Source organism: Lutra lutra, chromosome 15 (assembly GCF_902655055.1).
Source record: "Lutra lutra chromosome 15, mLutLut1.2, whole genome shotgun sequence".
Classification (NCBI taxonomy): Eukaryota; Metazoa; Chordata; class Mammalia; order Carnivora; family Mustelidae; genus Lutra; species Lutra lutra.
In genome coordinates, this window is record NC_062292.1 from 11,480,188 (window position 1) to 11,503,141 (window position 22,954).

General features: G+C 39.6%; 1 protein-coding gene across 3 annotated transcripts in view; it reads left to right on the plus strand.

The window, feature by feature from the left end:
• CNST (consortin, connexin sorting protein) overlaps window positions 1-22,954 on the plus strand; it is a 107,597-nt gene that overhangs the window by 21,185 nt on the left and 63,458 nt on the right. Inside the window, exon 1 of one of the 3 annotated variants that reach the window (XM_047704318.1) lies at window positions 1,198-1,218. The exons of the other annotated variants lie outside the window; for them this stretch is intronic. The gene's annotated coding sequence lies outside the window, so the exon portion shown is untranslated. Of the gene's footprint in view, window positions 1-1,197; window positions 1,219-22,954 lie in introns of those variants that run through there. 3 annotated transcript variants of the gene reach the window in all.

Sequence of the window (22,954 nt, forward strand, 5' to 3'; positions counted from 1 at the left end):
GGAAAGGGGAAAGTTTTTCTGTTTCTGCCTTGACATTATATTGAAAGGAGCAGTTTCCCTGATACATTGTAACCATAAGTCTATTAACCCTGAGGTTTCAGGTTCATATGAGTGCTTTCCTCAGCTGAGAATTAATATAAAAACTGGCCCTGGGGGCACCTGGGTGGCTCAGTGGGTTAAAGCCTCTACCTTCGGCTCAGGTCATGATCTCAGGGTCCTGGGTTCGAGCCCCACATCGGGCCCTCTGCTCAATGGGGAGTCTGCTTCCCCCATCTCTCTGCCTGCCTCTCTGCCTGCTTGTGATCTCTCTCTCTGTCAAATAAAGAAAAAAAAAAAGTTCCTTTAAAAACAAAACAAAACCAACCAAACAAAAAAAACCTGGCCCTGGCTGGTAACACAACCTGGGAGGCCTGGAAAAAGCAAAAGCAGTCTGGAACGAGTGACCCTAAATCAGCCCACACGAAACTCCCACCAATGAAGCCCCTCACTGCAGAGGCTCAGAATTACAAAAAATGATGAAACCTCAAAATTTAAAATAATCCACCATGGGTAAGAGTCGACAGAAACAACAAACAACACATTTAGATTCCCCCAAATTTAAAAGAATGAACATTTTTTTCTTTTTTTAAGATTTTTATTTATTTGACAGAGAGAGAGAGTACAAGTAGGGGGAGCAGCAGGCAGAGGGAGAGGGAGAAGCAGGCTCCCCACTGAGTAGTGAACCCGATGTGGGGCTTGATCCCAGGACTCTGGGATCATGACCTGAGCCGAAGGCAGTTGCTTAACCCACTGAGCCACCCAGGCGCCCAAGAATGAGCATTTTCTGACTTTAAAAATGTGGGATAAGAAACATGGAAAAAGATTGTATGAAAAAATTAGAGACATTTTAGATAGTACTCTATGTGCCTTCTGGAACTAAAAGATAGTCACAGAAATAAGCTGAATGGACAAATTAAGTATTAAATTATACACAGGTAAAGAAAGAAATACTTCCACTGGACATTGTGAGTATTCTTTTTTTTTTTTTTTTTAAAGATTTTATTTATTTATTTGACAGAGAGATCACAAGCAGGCAGAGAGGCAGGCAGAGAGAGAGGAGGAAGCAGGCTCCCTGCCGAGCAGAGAGCCCGATGCGGGGCTCGATCCCAGGACTCTGAGATCATGACCTGAGCCGAAGGCAGCGGCTTAACCCACTGAGCCACCCAGGCGCCCCACATTGTGAGTATTCTTTAAAAGATTTATTTGTTTGAGAGAGTGAGAGTGGGAAGGGGCAAAGGGAGAGTTAGAAGCGGACTCCCTACTGAGAAGGAACCCAACGAGGGGCTCAGTCCCAGGCCCATGGGGTCACAACCTGAGCCGAAATCAAGAATCTCTTGCTCAACCAATCAAGCCTCCCAGTCGTTCCAGGATGTTGTGAATTTTGATTATGAATTCAAGCCCCTGATTACAATACAGAAATCTAAAGAGAAATTATAAAAGAGGTTGACTGATATAGTTGATATAGGAAGAAAACCTAATTAATGTACATCCAGCAGAAGTTAGAGGAGGAGAGTAACATTAGTGGGGGAGAGGTTATCTTTAAGGATATACTGATGGTTTACCAAAATTGATAAAACACGAACTCTCAGATTTGGAAATCACACAGAGTCCTAAGCAAAGTAAATACAACTAGATTTCCATTTAGAACGGGATTTTATGATTGCGACTATTTTCCAGAGCGGTCTTAATATATCTTTATGGATGACCTTAGTAGTCTCCCATACGTCACCTCATCTCATTCTTACAATAAAGAAATCAAGGCTCCTACAGCTAAACTAATTTGGGGACAATTATCCAGTTAATAAGTACAGGCACCTGTTTTCAAATGAAAGCGGGAACAAGTCCAAAATCAGAACATTGCTTCGTTTTGTTCCATTCTGCCTCTAGTGTTCCCTTCATGCTTTGAGGTGGAACTTCTGGTACTTAGGAATGATGGGAATTATATTCTTGAATACAGTAATAAACTGTACTGAGTTTCTGCGTTTTTAATTAAGATTTAACATTAGCAGTTGCCTGTTTAGTGATGCTTTCCTTGCATTAAGAAAAAAACAAAAACCTTTGGGGCGCCTGGGTGGCTCAGTGGCTTAAGTCTCTGCCTTCGGCTCAGGTTGTGATCTCAGGTCTGGGATCCAGCCCCACATCGGGCTTTCTGCTAAGCAAGGGGCCTGCTTCCTCCCCACCCTCTGCCTGCCTCTCCACCTACTTTTGATCTCTCTCTCTCTCTCTCTGTCAAATAAATAAAAATCTTAAAACAAAACAAAAAAAACAATTGGTCAGGGGTGTCTAGGTGGTTCCCTCAGTTGAGCTTCCACTCTTGGTTTTGGTTGAGGTCATGATCTCAGGGTTGTGAGATCCAGCCCGGTTTTGGAGTCTGTGCTGGGTGGAGAGTCTGTTTCTCCCTCTGCCTGTATCCCTCCCCCACCGGCTCATGCGTGTTCTCTCAAATAGATAAAATCTTAAAAATAACCATCTTCTTCTTCTTCTTCTTCTTTTTTTTTTTTTGACAGAGAGCAAGATCACAAGTAGGCAGAGAGGCAGGCAGAGAGAGAGGGAGAAGCAGGCTTCCCCGGCAAGCAGAGAGCCCGATGTGGGGCTCAATTCCAGGACTCTGAGATCATGACCTGAGCAGAAGGCAGCGGCCTAACCCACTGAGCCACCCAGGAGCCCCTGGCCATCTTCTTTTGAGGCTTAAATGTGGATTTCATTCTTGACATGGAAATAGTAAGACTTTTGTAACATTTAAAGTATATTCATCAGAAAAGAAATGAATGCATAAAAATATTGAAATATGTGAGCACCTGGGTGGTGCAGTTGGTTAAGCATCCAGTCTACTTCCACTTTGGTCGTGGTCTCGGGTGCATTAGATGGGGCCCCTTGGGGCCCTGTGCTCAGTGTGAGTCTGCTTGGGACTCTGTTTCTCCCTTCCTCTGCCCCCCGACCAGGTGTGTGTACGTGGGTGCACACTTTCTCCCTCCTTCTCTCAAATCAATCTTAAAAAATATTGAAATCTGTTTTTGAGTAAACTAAAATTAATCCCTGAACATTTTTTCACCTCAGGAAGACAGGACTTTTGCCATTTACCAACATGCTTTTTCTATATACCTTAGTTTAAAAGGACAGAGAGAAAAGTAAGAGCAGTGGTCAAGGTGTTCTCTGACTTGCGAAGACTAATTCAAGAGGCCCCAATGCCCAATTTTCAGACATATTCCTCTATCTTCCTAAATGGATTCTATTAACTGTTACAGTACTTTGCACATAATAGATCTTTAAATATTTGACTGACTCCATACCAAAAGGAGCTATTGTTTTTGTCCCTTTTCTACTGTTGCTAATTGAATTACTGTTTTCTAAAAATTGGGCACATTATATATGGATTTAAATTTGAGAACATTGGTGTCTTTCTGAAGGTTTCTTCATAGCATTAAAAAAACTTTTAGTTCAAAACATCCATTTACATCCCTCATGCTTCCTTCCCTGAGTAATTTGCTTCCAGGTGCTATTTCTGTCCTATTTGGTCTTTGTAATTATACACTTTTCTTCCTCAACCAATTCCGCCCACAGATATGGTAACAACCACACTGACTAGATCTTCATCGGTATCTCCATATCATATTCCCATCGCAATTTCTCAGAGTCCCGTCCTGGGTCCTTGTCAAGTATGTGCTTGTGCAGATGTACTCCGTCATGACTATAAACAACTTTGACCGACATCAAGATGCAGAATCAGAGGGTAGAAAGCTCCCCGAGACCACCCGTTTTCCTCATACATCCTGTGTGTCTGTACCTTTTTTTCCTAATGATAACCTCCCCCACAGAACGTGCCACACACACTGTTTTAAAACTCAGTTTCTTTTTCCAGATTTTTGCTAGATCCTGTGAAGATTTTTTTTATATATATGGAAATAATTCAAGGAAGATTTTGTATAGTGAGGGTGGCTGTACTGTGTTAATACTTTTCTGAAGTTTCTTCTGGAAATAGAATTTTCTGAGTGGAATATACTTACAAAGGAGTTGTGTGGGAAGATAAAAATTTTTTAAAATTAGAGAGAGTTAATTTAGCTATAGCTATGTTCAGGGAGTGCACTTGAGAAATAATTTATTCCAAAATACTGCCAATTAACAACAAATTGAGTATTCTTAGAAAAGATAGTTCATTCTTACATACTTTAGGAAAAGATGTAAGATACAGTTCAAAATGCATTATTAATGTTGGAGATGATGAATCAGACTTTGCCACTAACTGATCTGAAATAAAATATGTGAAAAATAAAAGAATCCTTTTTTAAAGGTAGCCAGAAAAAAATAAGAAATTAGAGAAAATGAGGTTTTGGGGAGATAACCTTTTTTTTTTTTTTTAAGATTTTTTATTATTTATTTATTTGTCACAGAGAGAGAGAGAGAGAGAGAGAGAGCGAGCATGAGCCAGGGTAGGGTAGAGGGAAAGGGAGTAGCAGTCTCCTTGGCAAGCAGGAAGCCCAATGTGGGACTCACTCCCACAACCCCAGGGTCATAACCTGAGCCGAAGCCAGACGCTTAATGACTGGGGGATAATATTTTAAGATGGTTTCAAGCTTATAGAGAAGTTGCAAGAATAGTGTAAAGAATTCCCGTTTCCTTCACACAGATTCACTGACTGTTTCAGGTTTGCCCGTTTGCTTTATCATTGTGTTCTATGCACTCTGTGTGTATAAGTAAATATATGTGTATATGTTTGTGTTACACAGACTTTCTTCTGAACCATTTCAGAGTACAATGCAGTTATATCTTTTGGTTCTAAATATATTGGAAGGTAAATTTTCTAAGAATAAGGACATTCTCTTACATAACCATGGCGTGGTTATCAAAGTCTGGAAATGCAGTGTTGATGTCATACTGTTATCTATTCTGTAGTCCATATTCAAATTTTGACAGTTGTCTTAATAATACATTTTGTAGCTTTTTTTTTCCAGTCCAGAATCCCACACATCACACATTGCATTTAGTTACTGTGTTTTCTCTTCTTTTCTTTTCTTTTTTTTTAAGATTTTTAAATTTATTTATTTGACAGAGATCACAAGTAGGCAGAGAGAGAGAGAAAGAGGAGTAAGCAGGCTCCCCGCTGAGCAGAGAGCCCGATTTGGGGCTCGATCCCAGGACCCTGGGATCATGACCTGAGCCAAAGGCAGAGGCTTTAACCCACGGAGCCACCCAGGCGCCCCTAGTTACTGTGTTTTCTTAGCTTCCTTTAAATGGACTTAGCTTCCTTTAAATGGACTATTCTCAGTCTTTCTTCTTTATTGATCTTGACATTTTTGAGGACAGGGCAGTTATTTTGAAGAATGTCACCAAATGATTGATTTAGGCTATGCATCTTTGTCAAGAACACCACAGAAATGGAATTATGCCCTTTTTCGTGAATCCCATCAGGAGCGTATCAGTTTGTCGTATTTTTGGTGATCTTAACTTTAATCACTTGTTCAAGATGAAGTTTGTCAGATGGAACTTGTACCCACTCATTTTGACATCCATTAATGATTCTTGACTGAATTAGTTATACTGTGATGGTTGGAAAGAAGCAATTTTTTTTTTATAACCATTATCCTTTCTACATTTATTAATTGGTATTCTATTGAAGAAAGAGTAGTCTGTTCTTATGTATTTATCTATCTATCTATCTATCTATCTATATAACCTATAAGCACTTGGATTCCTGTCTTACTAGTAGATTATAATCTATTATCTTGATGCTCAAATTCTGCTGCATTTTGCCAGTTGGGAGCCCCTTAAAGATGCTTCCTTTATCCTTTTGACATTTCCCCATGTCTTTCTGGATTTACTGACTTTCTGGCTCCACAAAGTATTCCAAGTTTAGCTTGTACTTTCCTTTTTCCCCAGTCTTGGAATCAGCTGTTTCTTAAAAGATCAATGGTTCCTTTTGGTGGAGGTGAGCTTTACTTTTTTTAATTATTATTATTTTTAAAGATTTTATTTATTTGACAGAGAGTGACAGCAAGAGAGGGAACACAAGCAGGGGGAGTGGGAGAGGGAGAAGCAGGCTTCCTGCTGAGCACGGAGCCTGATGCAGGGCTTGGCCCCAGGACTGTGAGATCATGACCTGAGCTGAAGGCAGATGCTTAACCCACTGAGCCACCCAGGTGCCCTGAGGATGGTCTTTAAAACCCAAGATCTGGGGGGTGCCTGGGTTGCTCAGTGGGTTAAGTCTCTGCCTTCGGTTCAGGTCATGAACTCAGGGTCCTAGGATCAAGCCCCACATTGGGCTCTCTGCTCAGCGGGGAGCCTGCTTCCCCCTCTCTGCCTGCCTCTGTGCTTACTTGTGATCTCTCTCTCTGTCAAATAAATAAAATAAAACAACAACAAAACAGATCTGGGAGCTATGTATATTCAGTGGCACTGAGTCATTGGTTCTAGATTTTTTCAGTGCAGAAAACTAGGCAATATTATTTATATATATGTATTAATTTCTGTATCTCATCTTGAAAACCATGAGTTCATGTGATCCCACTAATTCTAATCCAAGATCACAAGATTTATTCTAGTCTCCATCATTATGGAGGGTTTGTTGGGCTTCTTTCCCCCTATACTAATTATAACTGTGTCTTTATTTAAATTATTGAAGATCACATATAAAAATAGTGCTTTAATTATTGGTAATGAGTTTAATTTAATTGCTTTAATTTTTTAGAATTGTAATAGTTGAATGATTTTTTTAAAATTTTTTATTCAAATTCCAGTTAGTTAGCATACAGCGTTATATTAGTTTCAAGTGAATAATATAGTGATTCAGCACTTCCATACAGTACACAGTGCTCATCGCAAGTGCATTCCTTAATCCCCATCACCTAGTTCACCTGTCTCTCACCAACCTCCCGCTGGTGATTGTTGGTGTGGTCTCTATAGTTCAGAGTCTATTTCTTGGTCTGCCTTTCTCTCTCTTTTCTTTTTTCCCTTTTGCTCACTTGTTTTCTTTCTTAAATCCCACATATGAGTAAAATCGTATGATATTTCTCTTTTTCTGACTGACCTTTTTCCTTTAGGATTATATTCTAGCTCCATCATGTCATTGCAAATGGCAAGATTTCATCCTTTTTATGGCTGAATAATATTCCATTACACACACACACACTCTCTCTCTCTCACACACACACACACACACCCCATATGTAATAGCTGAGTGATCTTTTGATGCAAATTGAAATTATAAAAGGAAAAGCTATCTGTTGAGTTTGTCAAATGATTATTTAATGTGCACAGATGGTGGAGGGATACAGTTGAAGAGTATTTCTAACTTTTCATTCTATACTTAGTCACAAATTCAGGCTATCCTTAAATGCAAATCAGAGCCAAAAAAGTTATGGTATTATCACTTACCCATGATAATAATTAATGAATTTCTTTACTACTTTCCTTCATTTATAAGGTAATGAATTTTTAATTCATCCAGGACACACACCCCTCTACAATGTACTATCCCTGCACAACTTCTGTTTGAAGGCTGTAGCTTAGAGATGTAAAGTGTGAGATGTGAAATCTGGGTTTGTCTCCTGCCTTGGTCACTTGCTCTGTGACCTTGATCAAGTTACTTAAGCTTCTTTGTTTCCATTTCTACATCTGCAAAGTGGGTAATTTTTCCGTTTTTCTTGGGCAATTCTGAGGATTAAATGAGCTAATAGATAAAGTACAGTGCTTAGTGTATAAAATGCAAAGCCTGGGGCGCCTGAGTGGCTCAGTGGGTTAAGCGTCAAACTCTTGGTTTCAGCTCAAATCAGGATCTCGGGGTTAGTATATCGAGCCCCACATCAGGCTCCATGCTCAGCAGAACCTGCTTGAGATTCTCTCTCTCTCTCTCTCTCCCTTCCCCCTCCGCCTCCTGCTCGAGCCCTTTCTCAAATAAATAAATCTTAAAAAAATTAAAATGCAGTTTCTGATTGGATGCTAATTGCCTAATAAGTGTTAGCTGTTAGTATTATTTAGCTAAGTGGTACAGATTAGCCACTGAAGGTACTAAGTGTGAAACACCTCAAGCCAACCCCTGCACAGTCAGAAAAATTTGAGTGTAACTTTTAACTCCCCCAAGAACTTTTGCTAATAGTCTACTATTGATAGGAAGCCATACCAATAACTTAATTAATTAACATTTCATATGTGATATATATTATGTACTGTATTCTTACAGTAAAGTATACCAGGAAAAATATAATGTTATGAAGAAAATTGTAAGGAAGAGAAAATAGATTTATAGTACTATACTGTATTTATTTATCAAAAAAATCTACATATAGGGGCGCCTGAGTGGCTCAGTGGGTTAAGCCTCTGCCTTCGGCTCAGGTCATGATCCCAGGTCCTGGGTTCGAGCCCCGCATCGGGCTTTCTGCTCAGCAGGGAGCCTCCTTCCTCCTCTCTCTCTGCCTGCCTCTCTGCTTACTTGTGATTTCTCTCTGTCAAATAAATAAATAAAATCTTTAAAAAAAAAAAATCTACATATAATTGGACCCATGCAGTTCCAGTCCGTGTTGTTCAAGGTTCAATGGTATATGTGGCGTGTTCTTTTCTGTTTTGTTGAATTCTCTTTCCATATCAAAATATCTTTCTTCTTCATAGCCCATAGTAAATACGTAGTTTTTTTTTTCTTTTTATTTTTTTCCCTTTGGAGATTAGTTGTAGACAGAGTGTCGGCCATAACTAGCGTCTCGTGCTGAGACTGAGGTTTTGGGTCATAGTGTCAATAACAGTTCACTATCTTACAATGTATTTTTCTCTAACCTTTTTGAGGTTAGAAAATTTGGAACTTACCCACCAATAGAATAATAAAGATAATGGTGAGAGAAAAGACAGGCTAGAGAAATAGGATAGGGGAAAGAATAATAGAAATAATCTAGAATCATGATGATTTTGTTTTGATAGAAATTTGTTATCAAACAAGAGATAGTGTGAATAACATGAATAAATCCATTTTAGATTTTGTTGGGGCAGATCATGAAACAGATTTTAAATACTATTTTTGTACGTGGTAGAATTGTAAATTACTGAAAAACCTGTTCAGGGGGAAAAAAAGCACATAAAATGGAAAGAGCCCGAAAGGCAGAGATATGGAAGGACTAAATAAAAAATAATGGGGGTGCCTGAGTGGCTCAGTTTGTTAAGCATCTGACTCTTGATTTCAGCTCAGGATATGATCTCAGGGTCTTCAGATCGGGCCCTGTGTAGGGCTCTATGCTGGACGTGGAGCCTACTTAAGATTCCCTCTCTCCTTCTGCCCCCTCCCCTCTCCAAAAAAAAAATTAATAACGGTGCTTAAAAACTGACTGTATTAGGATTTCCCTCGGAAAGTGCTCATAAAATAGCACTTCACCTTTTACCAATTCTCTCCGTTTCAAGAACTGTTTTTTCTGTTGTACTCTCAAGAGTACAGCAGGTTTTATGGTTTTACATTTCTTACACACTTTCACAAAATAATATTAATAAATTTGGCCTTTAGTTGTATTATTTGATAAACTGTTCTTTGATAGACTTTTTTTATTTGTTTAAAAGATTTTATTTATTTATTTGACAGAGAGAGAGAGATCACAAGTAGGCAGAGAGGCAGGCAGGGAGGGGTAAGCAGGCTCCCCGCTGAGCAGAGAGCCTGATGCGGAACTTGATCCCAGGACCCTGAGATCATGACCTGAACTGAAGGCAGAGGCTTAACCCACTGAGCGACCCAGGCACCCCTTCCTTTTGTTTTTAAAGGTGAATTATGTGACATTGTGTGTGTGCGTGTGTGTGTGTGTGCATGTGTCTATAGTTTCTTTATCCATTCATCCGTGGATGGACACTTAGGTTGTTTCCATATCTTAGCCATTATAAAAAATGCTGCTATGAATATGAAGGTGCAGATATATTTCAAGTTAGTGTTTTGCATTTCCTTTGGATATATCCCCAGATGAGGAACTGCTAAATCATATGGTAGTTCTGTTTTTAACTATTTGAGGATTCTCCGTACTCTTTTCTGTCCAGTTTGCATTCCCACCAAGAGTGCAGGAGGGTTCCCCTTTCTCCGCATCCTCATGAGCATTTGTTATCTTTTGTCTTTTTGATGAGGGCCATTCTAACAGGTATGAGATGATATCTAGTGGTGGTTTTGATTTGCGGTTCCGTGATGACTACTGATGTTACACATCTTTTTATGTACCTGTTGGCCTTTCATAAATCTTTGTGTGTGTTTTTTTAAGATTTTATTTATTTATTTATTTGAGACTAAGCTGGGGGAGGGGCAGATGGAGAGAGAAAAACTCAAGCAGGCTCCACGCTGAGCACAGAGCCTGACAAGGGGCTCAATCTAAGGAACTTGAGATCATGACCTGAGCCAAAACCAAGAGTCAGATGCTTAACTGACTTTGCTACCCAGGTGCCTCTCTTCTGTCCATTTTAAAATCAGATTATATTTGTTTTGTTTTGTTTTATTTTATTTTTACTGTTGAGTTGTATGAGTTCTTGTTATATTTTGGGTACTAACCTTAGATTATAAACTCTTCCCCGATGCTATCTCATCTGTCTCTGTCTTTCCCCACTGTATCTAGTAAGTGTATCTTTTTTTTTTTTGTAAGTGTATCTTATTCATAGAGACAATTACTATTACATTAACATCAGGCTAGCTCAGTTAAACCACTCTACTTCTGAGGTCAAGCTTCAATCTCCATGTGGAGATTTATTTGCTTTTTGTTTTCTGTCCTCCTACTAAAATGTCATCGGCAGCCAAATGTGCTTTTGGGTACAGAGAGAGCACTGTGTATAAAAACAAAGAGTTAGTAGGTGTGTTGCGTAAACAGTTCAGAACCAGTATTCTCCTGATGTGGGGCAGGGGTATCATATTCCCATTCAGAGGGCAACCTTACATCACTGTTTTTCAAAATAAGGAAACATAGCACTGAAGGTGGAAGAAGAAAATGTGTGAGTTTACCTGGAGCTGTAATTTTTAGGTAGCTAACTAGTGATCATAGCTCACAGAATAATGACCCAGAAAGAGATATTTGTTTTAGACTTGAAGCAGTAAAAAACAAGTAACAGAGGACTTGGGAACTAATAACTAGAATCATCAGTTGTTGGAGTTTAGAAGAATCTTAGAGGAAACTTTAAATCCTAGAAAAAGAGCTAGTATGAGAACTCAAGTATGCTGATTCACTAAATCAGTATGTTGACCGTCTTCCAAGAATTTCCTCTTGTATCTCTGTCAGAAAAGTCTGAAATTGCAAAGAAATAAGATGAAATTTGAAACTAACTTCATCAAAAGAGGTGGCATTTTAGAACTCTGGTGTCTCTAAACGGTGCCAAAACGTAAGTGTAGTGAATACCATCTGTGAGCTCTAAGGGATGGGGTGAGATAAGGTGCTGGTCTGTGCACAGTCACAATATAGGCCAGGATTTGAAGAATTCATTTGCTTTAAGTGAAATCAGCCAGAGGCAAGGATTTTATAAACTGCATTTTCTTATCTATATAAAGAGGCAGGAAGAACAATGGCAGAGTGGTGCGGAATAGAAAAACGACAATCATTCATGAAAATTGGTGTTGAGAGAGACTGAAGAAATCTATGTGTTTCTGTTATAGTGAGAACATGCCAGCATTTCTACTGATACTTTTGCACTTGTGTGGAAGGTTCAGTTAAGAGAATCTCCTTTTAGGGGCGCCTGGGTGGCTCAGTGGGTTAAGCCGCTGCCTTGGGCTCAGGTCATGATCTCAGGGTCCTGGGATCGAGCCCCGCGTCGGGCTCTCTGCTCGGCAGGGAGCCTGCTTCCTCCTCTCTCTCTCTGCCTGCCTCTCTGCCTGCTTGTGATCTCTCTCTGTCAAATAAATAAATAAAATCTTTAGAAAAAAAAAAAAAAAAAAGAATCTCCTTTTAGCTGCTCTTCTGGGGCTACCTTGCGCCATGACTGGAAGGCAGCCAACTGGGGACTGGCTTTGTAGTGGAGTGAATTTCAGTGGGCTCGCAGCGGCAGCCCCACGGTCTTCAAGGGGCTGTTTTAAACTTTTCTGTGTTTCCCCCTTCAGCAGATATTTTACTCCCTATTTCCCTGAGACAGATCCATTATGGACTACAAATGTCTCTCACTTAACTCCAGTGTAAACCACTCCCTCGACCCCCACTGTTCTTTCCTGACAATGGGAAACATGGCCCATCTCTTTAAGGGCACATGCCCCACCTGTGTCCTGGATGCCATCCCACCTCCCAGTCTGCGCTGTCTCTCCTCTTCTCCTTAACCGCTCCCTCTCAGCTGGCCCTTTCTGTCCTAACAGCAGCCCATACATGTCTCACCCTGTTACAAGAGAGGAAAGCTCATATTATTTAAGATCAACATGAGTGATTTCTCTCATATGTAAACCTGATCATGTCCCTCCTCCAATTACAAATTTTGCCACGGATCCCTACTGATCCATTTAATGATTTAATGATTTCCAACTAATGCTCAAGGATTTGGAGCAATGGTTTTATTCTAGATATTTGCCAGGTTCTTTTTGTCTTGCTGTCTCTCCCTGCAAAGTAAAGCACAGCATTTATTCATTTGTTAGAAGTTAATTGCAGATTTTTTTTATGTAATTCTGTGTTATCCATGGCTATCATTGAATTCAGCCCTAGTTCTGTCTGTTGTCTTAGAATCTGCAAAGTAAACCTTGGGACTCAAAAATAACACTTATTTACTAAAGATTGAGGACACTTGAAACAAGCAAAAAAGGCAGCTGGGCCTTTTGGCGACGTATCAGCTCCTCCGCCACCGAGGTTGCTTGATGGTGGCACAGACACATACATAGTTGGTGCACTTGTGGAAAAGACAGGATTTGGTTATCTTACATGCGTGTTAATGTACTTATAATTTCGAAGTTTAGGAATATGAGTTCACTTTTGGTCAACTATTCTGAAATATGCATAAATCAGTTTAAGGCAAGAAGCTGATTTGAAAGGGAAAGTTTTGTTCGTGATAGTACAGTGTGCCTAGCCAGGCCTCGTGCATATCAGTGACTGTATTTAAACAACTGGAAATAGAAGGTGGCAAAGTTACTCTTTTTTTAATTCCCCTTAACACATTTAAATAAAAATTTTCTGGAATTGATTAAGAAGTTATTGGACACCATTTTTTAATGAATTCAGAAGTTGTCACATATTTATCTCTTTTTTCATTCTGAAGTCTTTTAGAAATTAATAAAGATTAAAGGCTCAAAATGCCCTTGAGTTCCATACCTGGAATAATTTCCGTTACTGTGTCCTTAAGATCTAGAATATCTGATCTAGTATCTAATAGAATATTTGACTTTTAAAAAATCAAATCTAGTGATTTGTTGTGATTAACTTGCTTTTTAGCAAACTAAACTATTTGCTTTTGCTACTATATTACCAATTCTAATTCTCTTCTGAAATTTTCTCTCTTTCCCATTTAAGTCCTTCAACATTTCATAATACTTAAAGATCATGTACATTAACTCCCAATGCATGGATCTCCTACGAATCTTTTTCTGTTAACTGCTTTTTTCCCAGTTTTTTTGTCAAATCTTAATCTCTTATATGCCTGGTTATTTTAGGTTATAGCCTGAGCCTTATGGTTGAAAATGTGTGGAGGTCATTTGAGCCTTTGTTGGATTCCGTCTTCCAGAGGGGACTTAACTAACATTGCTGGCAGGCAGCCATGTTGGGGCAGGTCAGCCTGATTCAAGCAGAAACAACGATGCCTCTGTTGGGCTTTCGTCCCCGTGAAGGCTGCTCCATCTCAGCCTCACCTTTTCTTCTAGCAAGGAGCCCCTTTAGGTCCCAGTTGAAAGCCGGAGGCTCCCGTTTCCTTAGCAAGCCCTTGAACTTGAGTTTTTCCTCCAGGTCTGTAAGTCTGTTAAAAGCTCTGTCCACTCTTTTGGCCTCGAGATTGAAACTTCCTGCCAGTGCTCCTGGTTGTTATCAGCAGGGCGGTTTGTCTGAAATGAGCTTGGCAGCCCTTGCCAGAGGTAGAACTCCACAGTCCTTTCTGCGTGTTTATTTCCGTGTGTATTTAAAAGTGGATATATACATGCAGATTAGCTCAGTATACGTCCATGTAAGTTAAAAACAAGCCCATACACCATGGGCAAACGTGTGGCATTTCTCTTCTCGTTAGGGCTGCACTTTCAAAGTTTGGAGATTTGTCCTTTATTTCTTCTTTAGCTGTGATGTTGGCTTAGCGGGTATCTGTCATCTGCCTTGTAGAAATTATTCATTATGTACAGGGGTACATGTCAGATTCTCGATGATGATCTCTAACAGGGATTAACAGAGATAAACGTATAACCCTAAAGAAAAGAATTCGTCGTATTTAAGGAAGACAGCAAGTAAGTAGTCTTATTGGTGGGTTTTATTTTATTTTGCCTTAACCTATTTTCTAAACTTTATATATCTGAGAAACATTTCAAGGTACTAGAGCTTGTTTGTATTACTGTCTCCTTTAAGCTAGCAATTTATTGTTTACAAAAAATACTTCTGAGAATAGTTGATTTTTAAAATTGATATAAAAATGATGATAGTAATTAAGGGTATGGGCTCTGGAGTCAGGACCTTTGAGTTTGAATCCTGACTTTGCCGCGTACTAGCTATATGACCTTGACCTATTTATTTAATCTTTCTGTTGCTGTTTTCTTCTCTATAATACGGATATAATTATAGAAGTACTTTGAAGGATCTGTGAGGATTAAATTATATATATATATATATATATATATATATATATATTTGACTGATATACTTCCTGAAACTTAGTGAATATTCAATAACTGTTGATTACTGTTAATAATCAGCATTTTTATTCAGATAATGCTATTTGGTCCGGCCTCTTAAGGGAAGATTGTAATGAACTCTTTGCTCTTGCCACTATATTAGGACAAATTATCTTTTTAGAACAAAATGTGTAGTTTTATGTGTAAAATATATATATATTTTAAAGATTTTACTTTTATTTATTTTATTTTACTTTTTAAAAGATTTTATTTATTTATTTGACAGACAGAGATCACAAGTAGGTAGAGAGGCAGGCAGAGAGAGCTAATACTGTTTAGAGATTTGCTTCTATTTTTTTTTCTTTAAGTAAGACTTGTATATGTCCAAGAAGGAGGGCAAAGAGGAGTGTGGTGACTGTCTGCACTGCTTGGCTATACCCACAGTGAGGCTCTTGACCTGTCATTTCCATATACGTAATGGGTTTGGGGTTTTTGAAAGATTTTATTTATTTGAGAGAGAGAGAGGGCGTGAACGTGAGCACAAGTGGGGGTGGGGAGCGACAGGGAGGAGCACAGGGAGAAGCAGATTCCCTCCCTGAGCAGGGAGCCCGATGACCGACTTGATCCCAGAACCTTGGGATCATGACCCAAGGCAGAAGCTTAACCTTGAGCTACCCAGTTGTCCCTGCATGTATGTAATGGGTTTTGAACTCAAAGGCCCCATAGATGTGTCAGCTGTGTTGAAATGAGCCCCATTAAGGAAGGGAGGACTGGGGAAGATGAAACAAATTATGCTTTCTTTAGTCAGCTTAGCTGCCCCAGGGTTGTTTTGGTCTTAAGAGTCACATGATTTCAGTTAATTTCTTCTATTTAAACACTGCTTTCTCTGTATAAATAAAAATCCATGTTTTAGTTACATATACATATTTTGTGTGTACAGGATCTCAATGAAAAATGAATTTCTTATTCTGGGTTGCAAAAGTTTTGAGAATCATTCCTCCGAGGCATACTTGTGATTGCTGATATACTGAACATTGCCGACAGGTACACATGTCTAAACAAAGCATTAACCATGGAAAATCTTGGATTTAGCAATGAGATAGAAGTGTTTTCAAATGTGTAATGAGTAAAATGGTAAAATGTGAAGTGAGATATGTAATCCCCATAATAAACACAACATATGGGTATGATGACTTTCATCCTCAATCCTGAGCTGACCAGGAGTAGCCAAATTTGAATTTGGGATTAATAGAATACTTTGTTGGTTTGGTAAATGTCTTCCTTTAAATTTTGGTTTAACTCGGGGCGCCTGGGTGGCTCAGTGGGTTAAGACCTCTGCCTTCGGCCCAGGTCATGATCCCAGGGTCCTGGGATCGAGCCCCGCATCGGGCTCTCTGCTCAGCAGGGAGCCTGCTTCCCTTTCTTTCTCTCTGCCTGCTTCTCTGCCTACTTGTGATCTCTGTCAAATAAGTAAAATATTAAAAAAAATAATAATAAAAAATTTTTTTGGTTTAACTCTGAAGTCATTGAATTTCATCTTGGGGTTGCATCTTAATACTTAAAAATCTTGGCTCTTCAAAAGTGAAAGTATGGGAGAGGCTGGCTGGCTGAGTCAGTGGAACGTGAGACTCTTGATCTCAGGGTGGTGAGTTCAAAACCCACATTAGGTGTAGAGATAACTTTTTTTTTAAGTGAAAGTATGTATTTAGCCTAATTTGTATAGATTATAAAAAAATGTCACTCAAAATCTCCTTGAAGGATTTTAAAAATCCTTAAAGGATTTTTTTTTTTTTTTTTTAATTTGAGCTGGGACAAGGGGTAGAGGAAAAGGGAGAGAGAATCTTAAGTAGGCTGCACACCCAGTGCAAGCCTGACGTGGTGCTTGATCCCAGGACCCTGAGATCAAGACCGGAGCCGAAATCAAGAGTCTGATGCTGGGGCTGCCTGGGTGCCTTAGGGGGTCAAGCCTCTGGTTTTGGCTCCAGTCATGATCTCAGAGTCCTGGGTTTGAGCCCCGCATCTGCTCTCTGCTCAGCAGGGAGCCTGCTCCCCCCCCCCCCCGCTCCCCTCTGCCTGCCTTTCCACCTACTTGTGATCTCTGTCTGTCAAATAAATAAATAAAATCTAAAAAATAAAAAAATAAAAAAGTCTGATGCTTAACCAACTGAGTCACCCAGGCGCCCCTCCTTAAAGGATTTTAATAAAATAATTGAGTAATACCTATGGATTAAGTTTTTTGTTTGAGTGACACCTGATATTTAATCTCAGCAGTTACCCATTAAGATGTTTCAAAAGATGAATTCTAATTTTGCCTGGGAAGGAGAATGTTTTTGACAAAATGTAGATTTCTTTTTGTTAGTCTTTTACTCTAAATTATTGGTTTATTTAAAGCTTCTTCCAGGGCTTTGTTATTTTTTAAGTTTTGACTAAGCCTGACTTAGATGTGTTTGCTTGAAATTCTCAACTGTACAGAGTCAACTTGTCAAATAACTTCTGCACAGTGTACATATTTGGAATGCTGTTTGCACATGAGAGGCTGGAAACTTGAACAGCACTCACTACCATGCTTTTAAAAAAACCAAAATATGCCAGAGTCAGGGCTGTGCGGTCATTGTAGCTCTTAAGTACAAGGCCCGGGGCTAGATGTGGCGAAGAATAAAAATTCTCTGTGGCTGGGTTATGGGCATTCAAGTGGCTTAAATATCATAGGACACATGTGCAAAAATACACAGTACAGAGCAGTATTGGGGAAGGACAGTGGTGGTACAGAATGCTAATGAGCAGGACATTATGCCCGGGTCTTTGGGATAGAGACCTCAGGGAGCCCCACTGGAATGGCTTTGGACCCAGACCTTGACTAATGGGTAGGTATACTCTAAGAATACTTGCAGGACATTCACACCTTGAAAAAATTAAATGTTAGAGTAAGAGTTAGTATCAGAAAGTACTTTACAAAGTGACCTTTTGAGAATTAAACTATATATATCATCATCACAAAATGGTGAGAGACAAAATGTCTTGGGGCCCAAAAGAGTTCTCAACAGAAGAAGGTGGGCCATGTAGGAAATGGTATTTTGTGTGGATCTTGGGAAAGAGAGAAGTACTTCCAGGAATTTGAACTTCTTGGTCATTAGACATGTGTCCTCTGCTGTAGGTGGAGTTTCTTCATTGAGGTATACCACAGCTGGAGTGAAATACTCTTTCAGTTACTTTCTCCCCATTGTCCTTAGAGCATAATGATGAGGAGTATGGCCTCAGAATCATAGCAGGTCCATACTCCATTTAGAAGTGTCAGGAGGGAAGTTTAGAAACTTACTAGCTGAATGACTCTTCATGAGATAGGAAACTTGGTTTCTTCGTTAGTATGTTGGGACTAAAATTTGCCTATCTGCCTAGGGTAATTATGAAAATTCAGTAAGAGCTTTGGTCTGAAAAGTCTAACACAGAGCCTGGTACATGACACTCAACCAAGCTGTGAAATGTGATTTGTAATTTTATACTCACCAAGAAGCCTTAATTACTAGTTTGTAGATATCTTAATCATCTGAAACAGGATGCCCAGAACAGATGCTTAAGCATTCTAGTAACCAAATGAAATATCCCCCATTATAAATTAAATTTCAGCATTTTCAAACAATGCTGGTTAACATTAGTTTATTATCAGGAACCTAACATTTCTGGGAAATCTGGAAATGCTCTGTTTCTGAGACTGCAGTAAGGCTCTGGACCTACTCGAAAAAACCTACTGGTGCTTAATACCAACCAGTGAAGTTTCTTAGGAAGCAGTGGTGGCTGACTTTCACCGAGCATTCAGTGTAGGTCAAGCACTCTCCCAAGTGTGTCACCTGCCATGTTGTCTGAGCCTCACAAATGACTTTTCGAGGTGGGTGCATTAGTTCTCCACTTAACAGATGAGAAAACAGAAGCTTGGAGATGTAGGCAGCTTGCCCTAAGGTTGCACACACCGTTTGTTATATGACAGTGCCAGAATCCGAGCCTTGGTTAGCCTGGGTTCTCAGCCTGTATGCTGTGCTGCCCAGGAGTCAAAGGAGAGGGGACCTGGTTTCAGACCCAATTCCATTTCCTCCCAGAAAGATGAGCCTAAACAAGGTATTTTTGCCTCTCCAAGCCTGAGATTCTCCATCTAAAACACAGTGTGGTTACCTCCCATGTAGGGCTTGCTTGGAGGGTTAGATATGAGATATGTGAAGTGCCTGTCACAGTTCCTACTGTGCAATGAAGATTGAGCAAGGGAGAAGTGTAATTGTTTGGGGCTCTCTGCCTCCCACTTCCTCCTTGGCATGTGACCGTGTATCTCTCAGGTACACTTCGTACTTTCAGATGCATGTCAGCATATAACTTGAATAAGGATGCCTGGGTGGCTCAGTAGGTTAAGTGTCTGTCTTCAGCTCAGGTTATGATCCCAGGGTCCTGGGATGGAGCCCCACATCAGGCTCCCTGCTCAGCAGGGAACCTGCTTCTTCTTCTCCCCCTCCCTTCTCCTTCTCCCTCTCCCTCTGCCCCTCCCCTCATAGTGCATGTGCACATGTGCACACACACTCTCAAATAAATGAATAAAATGTTAAAAAAATAAAAAGAATATAACTTGATTGTTCATAAAAGACAGCCGAGGCTGTTCCTAGTTTTAAGGACTGACTTTTTCCCTGCATAGCCACATGAATTTCTTTTCACTGCTGTGATCAAGAATACATACCATATTCCATTTTTTAACTGTTTTTCACTGTATGATGCGGTGGTATTACTGACACCAATGCTGCTGTGTACCCATCACCACTGCATTTCCAAACCTTTTCCATCACCCTGAGCAAAAAACAATGCAACCATTACGCAGGAACTTCCTTTTATCTCCTGCCCTCTGCCCCTCCAGTCTGTTTTCTGTCTCCATGAATCTGCCCATTGTAGAAATTTTGTGCAAGTGGAATCATACTGTTTTCATCCTCTTGTATCAGGCTAATTTCACTACCTATGATGCTGCCAAGGTTCTTCCGTATTTTTTGCATGTATCAGAACTTCCTTCCTGAACTTCCAGAACTTCCCTGGTATGAATATACTGCATTTTGTTTATCTACTCATCTGTTAGTGGACATTTGTGTAGTTTCCACCATATTAGCTATATGCACTTTATTTGTTTACTTGGTTATTGATTTATTGAAGTATAGTTGACATAAAATGTTACATTAGTTTCATGTATACAATGTAATGGTCTACAGTTCTGTTATTGTCATCTGTCACCACAAGGTTATTACAATATTATTCACTATATTCCGTATGCTGCACTTTTCATCCCTGTCAGTCATTTAAACTGAAAGTTTGCACCTCTTAATCACCTATACCATTTTCACCCCTACCCCCAACCCCTCCCTTCCAGCAACCAACAATTTGTTCTCTGTATTTATGATTCTGGTTTTTTGTTGTTGCTGATTGGTTGGTTGGTTTGGTTTTTAGACTCCACATATAAGTCAAATCATATATTGATCTTTCTCTGACTCATTTTACTTAGCATGATACTCTGTCCACCCATGTTGTCCCTAATGGAAGATTTCATTCTTTTTAGTGGCTAAGTATTATTACATGTATATATTACTACATGCTCTTTATCCATTTGTCGATCAGTGGATTCTTAGGTTGCTGCCACACTTGGCTACTGTAAACAATGCTGTGATATTGGCAGTGTATTTATCTTTTCAAGTTAGTGTTTTTGTTTTCTTAGGTAAACACTTAGCAGTGGAATTACTAGATCATCTGGTATTTCTGTTTTTAATTTTTTAAGGAACCTCCATACTGTTTTCGAGAGTGGCTGTACCAGTTTGCATTCCCACCAGTAATGCACAAGGGCTCCCCTTTCCTCCACATTCTTGCTAACACTTATTATTTCTTGTCTCTCTGATCCTAGACATTCTGACTGGTGTGAAGTGATATCTCATTGTGGTTTTGATTTGCATCCCCTGATGATGAGTGAGATTGAGCATCCTTTCATGTTTTGTTGGCCATCTGTGTGATTTTTGTTTTTTGTTTTGTTTGTTTTTGGCAGAATGTCTATTCGGGTACTCTGCCCATTTTTTTTTTCCATAATTTTTTTTTAAATTTTATTTTTAATAAACATATATTTTTATCCCCAGGGGTACAGGTCTGCGAATCGCCAGGTTTACACACTTCACAGCACTCACCATAGCACATACCCTCCCCAATATCCATAACCCCACCCCCCCTCCCAACCCCCCTCCCCCCATCAACCCTCAGTTTGTTTTGTGAGATTAAGAGTCACTTATGGTTTGTCTCCCTCCCAATCCCATCTTGTTACATTTATTCTTCTCCTACCCCCTCAACCCCCCATGTTGCATCTCCTCTCCCTCATATCAGGGAGATCATATGATAGTTGTCTTTCTCCGATTGACTTATTTTGCTAAGCATGATACCCTCTAGTTCCATCCACGTCGTCGCAAATGGCAAGATTTCATTTCTTTTGATGGCTGCATAGTATTCCATTGTGTATATATACCACATCTTCTTTATCCATTCGTCTGTTGATGGACATCTAGGTTCTTTATCAAGATCAAAAGCTTTTGCACAGCAAAGGAAACAGTGAACAAAACCAAAAGACAACTGACAGAATGGGAGAAGATATTTGCAAATGACATATCAGATAAAGGGCTAGTGTCCAAAATCTATAAAGAACTTAGCAAACTCAACACCCAAAGAACAAATAATCCAATCAAGAAATGGGCAGAGGACATGAACAGACATTTCTGCAAAGAAGACATCCAGATGGCCAACAGACACATGAAAAAGTGCTCCATATCACTCGGCATTAGGGAAATACAAATCAAAACCACAATGAGATATCACCTCACACCAGTCAGAATGGCTAAAATTAACAAGTCAGGAAATGACAGATGCTGGCAAGGATGCGGAGAAAGGGGAACCCTCCTACACTGTTGGTGGGAATGCAAGCTGGTGCAACCACTCTGGAAAACAGCATGGAGGTTCCTCAAAATGTTGAAAATAGAACTACCCTATGACCCAGCAATTGCACTGCTGGGTATTTACCCTAAAGATACAAACGTAGTGATCCGAAGGGGCACGTGCACCCGAATGTTTATAGCAGCAATGTCTACAATAGCCAAACTATGGAAAGAACCTAGATGTCCATCAACAGACGAATGGATAAAGAAGATCTGCCCATTTTTAAATCAGATTTTTGGGGGATTTGGTCTTGAGTTGTGTAAGTTCTCTATATATTTTGGATACTAATCCCTTATTGGGTATAGCATCTGCTGATATCCTCTCCTATTCTGTAGGTTGCCATGTTATTTTGTTGGCTTCCTTCACTTGCAAAAGCTTTTTATTTTGATGTAGACCCAACAGTTTATTTTGCTTTTGTTTCCTTCATCTTTGGAGATATATCTAGAAAGGTGATGCTAAGGCCAGTGTCCAAGAATACACTGGTGATGTTTTCTTCTAGGAGTTTTATGCTTTAGGTCTCACATTGAGGTCTTTTTAATCCACTTAGAGTTTATTTTTCTGTATATTTGATATGAGAAAGTGGTGTAGTTTCTTTAATATGTGACTGTTTGGTTTTCCCCACCGCTTATTGAAGAGGTTGCCTTCTCCACACTGTATATTCTGGCCTCCTTTGTCATAGATCAGTTGACCATATCACTGTGGGTTTGTTTCTGGGCTCCCTATCCTGTTCTATTGATCTTTGTCTATTTTAGCCGCATACATTTTATAAGTCATGTGAGCTTGGGTTCTCTCGTTATAGTAATCTCAAAAACCCTTCATTAAAATAATAACTTTTTAAATTAAAAATTATATTCTATTTAGATTTTATATTAGGGCTAAAACCAAGTTAATATATATATGTGGTAAAAGGAAATTGATGCCATCCAAATTTAGATATTTTTATGTTTGCCAACCAGTACTTTTTTTTTTTTTTAAAGATTTTATTTATTTATTTGACTGGGAGAGACACAGCAAGACAGGGAACATAAGCACAGGGAGTGGGAGGGGGAAAAGGGAGAAGCAGGCTTCCTGCCAAGCAGGAAGTCTGATGTGGGGCTAGATCCTAGGACCCTGGTATCATGACCTGAGCTGAAGGCAGATGCTTAAACAACTGAGCCACCCAGGCTGCCAACCAGTACATTTAGGTCTGAATCAAATAAAATATTCCAGTTGTAAAATAAGTTAAAAACA